We start from the raw sequence: 4,493 nt of genomic DNA, 5'->3' as shown, positions 1-4,493 counted from the left end.
TTGTTTTCAGCGAGTATGATTTGTTTACAACTGACCATTTATTATTGCAGACATATAAAGGAGTGGCCTAAGATCAATTAAGTCACTTTAAGTCACTAGGAGTCATTTTTTTTTTCTATGTCAGAATGAGACAACATTAATACTGGAAATTCCATTTTTGTTTTGCCAAAGAGATCAATACTAGTGACTTAGCGACAAGACAGCTGATGCTGTGAAGAATTCACATACAGAAAGACCCAGAATGGAGACTGCTGGGCTGAAAAGAAGCATGAATGTCAATAGAGTATGTGCTGCAATAAGTTTATTTCCACCTCGATCCATACCCAACAAAGAATCAGTCCCATTTGCTTGTTCAGGATAATCATATAAACATAGAATCATAGAATCAACTAGGCTTGAAAAGACCTTTAAGATCATCTGGTCCAACTTTTACCCCAGGACTGCCAAGGGCACCACTAAATCACGTCGCCAAGAGCCTCATCCACACAGTTTTGAACACTTCCAGGGATGGAGTGGTGGATTCCACCATTTCCTTGGGAAGCCTGTTTCATCAAATAAGTGAAAACTGAGAGCAGGACCCATAAAAAAGCTTAAGAACACACCCACTTTCACTAAGCCTGTATTTTTACATCAAAGAAAGAAAGAGTTAATAGTTAACTGTGTAGATAATTCATGCCTTACACGTGTATCTTAAAACAGGCCATTAACAATCATGCCTCTACATCTACAGGTTGAGGACAACCCAATCATTCTTTTTTTCCAGAAAGCTTATCCATAACCTAAACTCACACACAAAGAAATGTTGATGTGTTTGGCATGCTGACATCATTCAGTTTCAGGCAGACCTGCTGTTTTCTATCTATCATGAGGCATAGTGTACAAAGAGCACATCCCTTCAGACACTGCTGGTTACATAAGGGGAATATATTCAATGAAAGTACAATCTATACAGAGATGCTAACAAAACAGCCAGGAAGTAATTTTGCCAAGTTAGGGCAAAGATATCTAATGATGATGATATAAGGCACTTAACTGGTAATCTTGGATGCTAAAGTGGAACTCCAAGACTTTGCAATGAAAACACACTACAGGTTTTTTCTAAGAAATGCTGCTTCTGCTGAAGTCAATGGTAATTCTACAATTGGCTATATTTTGATAAAGCTTCTTTTCCACACAGAAACACTTCACTTTTTGTAAGATAATTACAAAAATAAAAAACTCCTCCACTGGTCCCTAGCAACTGCTGTGTTTTTCCCTGTGATAAAAACTGAGTACAGAAAATCTGCTCAGAAAATAAAAGAGTGTTCCTTTCCTCACCCACCCAAACCAAATAAAAGGTTGCCTCTTCCAAGCAAATATTAACAGAGGTTTTGGTATGCTTATCCTTGTTCTTTCTTTTTAACCTCTTTCTATTTTTGGGTTTGTTTTTTTTTTTTTTTTCAAAATAGCATGGGTAATATGGTTATTGCAATGTTTCTAGCCCAGCCTAAGGCATAAGTGTGAAATCTTACAGAAAAGCTTTCTACTGTAAAATGCTGTAAAATACTAAACTCTGTTCTCAACCTTAAGTACCTCAAAGAAAAATTCTCCAGTGCAAAAATATCATACTTGTGCTTTCTTCATAAACTTCATGAAAAGTCATCTTTTACAACAACAACAAATGATAACTCATACTGTCTAAAGTTTACACTGAATTGAGTTAAAAAGAGCCAAGTTATCACTTCCTTCTAATTCTGCATGTCTGGTATTCTCTAGAACAAGGGTCTGCAGCCTGTGGCACACACAGATTCAGCATTTAGCATACAGCGTACCACAAAGGTTGCATGGGGTCAGGAGTCATGAGCAGATGTAATCTGAGAATAACAGCAGCTTCCAGATCTTAACTCTTACTCTCCACCAGCTGTCCCAGGGATCAGCCAACAAGCAGTGCCTTTTGGAAGGCATGTGCATACCCAGGTATAGGTTCCATGCACTGGCTTTGGCACGGTGAACTCAGTGATCTGTTGCTATAGTGCTGACTGCTCAATTCACATTGCAACTACTGAACTGTGTCACCTTCCTTGATTTTGCGCCTCTGCTCTGGCAAAGTAGAGCCAATGTCTGAGACATCTCTTCCTTTAATTATTCTTGATCTGTGCATTGCATTCCCTCCAACCTGTACAGTGCAAGTAAACCAGCTCACTCTAACAAGCGCTGATCATACCAGCTCTTCAAGGCCTCAGCTAGTCCTAGGTAAAGATTCAGTTAGGGTTCTGACCTATATTAAATATGTAGTTAAGATGTAATATGAAAACCAATACTTTCCAAGCCCTTCTGAAATAATACTGGGACAGATCACCTCTAATTTGACAAAAATCAAATTTGGTACACTATCACCGAGAGGCTGGCCTCAGCCTAAACCACATGATTGATGCTCTGCAGTATAATCTGCATAACATCATTCATTCTTCTAGTAGGCTCAGTACTAATGAACTAAATAAAAGTAGCTACATCATACTTTGATGAGATGATTCAAATAGGTGCCTTAGCCTAATGAACCCACAGACCCAACAAGTAAATCAGCAATGCATTATAAAACAATAAGACAGATTATAGCAGCCAAGTAGCGATTTAAAGTATCAGTTACATTCATATGGCAAAATGAACAAATGTACAAATACCAGAACAGTACTGAGTAGGGGCTAGGGAGCTATGCCTTTTCAAGCAGATAGCAGCAGCACCTTGCTAGCAGTGTATCATACCTTTCAAGGACAATTATAGCTTTAAGTGAAATTACTCTGAGCAGTTCAATCAGTCAGTCAAACAGAGAGGCCATTTCACAGCTTCAAAATATAACTTTATTTTTGAAAAAAATCCCAAACATAAAACCCCAAACAAAACCAAACCAACATTTTCATGCACATGCCAAGAACTGTATACATCAAAAGCCGAGCTATACAGGTATGTTGCTTTGTCATTTATCCTGCATTCTTTTATAAAAGACCGTACTACTACACTTATTTAAACAGCTAGACTGTCTCACTTTATTTCTTTTTCTTAAGCTGCTGAGACTAGAACTAGTAAAAAAAAGAGGTTAGTCCAGGATAATGAAGGAAGATCAGGGAATAAATAGAAACAATTCAATTCTGAAGTCAGAAACATTTACATTATTTGCATTAAAATGGACCAAATAGGAATGCAGTCATGTATTGCCAACATTTCTGCCACTGGTTTGGGGATAATGTTGTACCTAGAACAAAACACTGTCAGCTATTTTTCCAAGAAGCTGCAAGGATTAATGCTAGCTGTCTATTTTTAAATACTTGGAAGGTTTTCAAATACAATGACAATGAGATTAAGCAGACAAAAAAGAAAGGTATTTTCATTGCACACTATAATATTGGTAATAACCAATTAAAAGAAAATGACTCTTGTATGATCTGAAATTCAATCAAAGTGTTCCACTAAAAATGAAAACAGAGAGAACATTCACTGGTGTATGTGAAGGCAAACAGTCTGTACAATCTAACACTGATAAAATGTTACTATTTTCAAACCCCGCAGTAAAGAAAGTAATTCCTATTTGATATCAGCCTCCACATCATGACAGATGGCACTGATCCTGTTCAAGCAAACAATTTATGTCCAGCATTATGGTATCCTATAACTACAAACTATCAAAAAAAAGAAGATTGGCATATTCCACCAGCAAATGGAAAGTAAATACCTAGCTTTCTCTGTGCGCTATGGTAACAACCATAAAACTATAAAACAGGAGCAGCAGCTCTAAGTTATGTTCACGATTAAGACAGAAACACTCTGTGATGCAAGAATACGAGGTGAGAAAATCAAATAACAAATAAGAAAAGTTTTTACTGACAAGGTAAGTGGAATTTTGCTTTCCACTTACCACTTCAGTTACAGAGCAATCCCCTCATGAAGTTTAAATTTTCAAAAATCTTACAAGTCACAAAGATTACTTTTTTTCCCTCCTAGTTTATACCTGCTATGTCTTCCACACAACTCTTAGATCAGGACAGCATGCTTGAGAAAGGTACTTTCAGCCTAATATTAGTGATAGCAGGCACACTGTGAAATTCTTATAGTTTGCACCCTCAAATCTTACTTTCATCCTTGCTTGAACTATGCCAGCTGAAGAGCAAATACAAGTCATCTGCTGTTGTGACTGCTACATCATGGTAAGTTCCAGCTGAGGTGAAATGCTGAATGCTTCTTAAATAGTGTCAACTAGAGTTGTCAGGAGATCATAAGCCAGAGCCCCAAGCAATTTGGTTAGAATCAGAGAGTAACTGGATTAGCAGAACTACTCAATTAGTATTTGATGAGCTGTGTAATTCATGTTATCTTCACAGCACTACTAGCTCTAACACCTGCAATATGAATTAGCATCTATCGCTTCACATGTCAGGTGACTTGAGCCTCACTTAATGCAAACAAGAGATTTGTGCAAAGGTTTGCACTGAAACAGGTGAAAAAATCAAAACTAAATATAC

This window comes from Pezoporus wallicus, unplaced genomic scaffold, assembly GCF_028554395.1.
Source record: "Pezoporus wallicus isolate ANWC-B61680 ecotype Strahan unplaced genomic scaffold, APGP_CSIRO_Pwel_v1 contig_7178, whole genome shotgun sequence".
In the NCBI taxonomy this organism is placed as follows: domain Eukaryota; kingdom Metazoa; phylum Chordata; class Aves; order Psittaciformes; family Psittacidae; genus Pezoporus; species Pezoporus wallicus.
The sequence above is the reverse complement of the archived record's forward strand: the minus strand, read 5'-3'. Positions refer to the sequence as shown.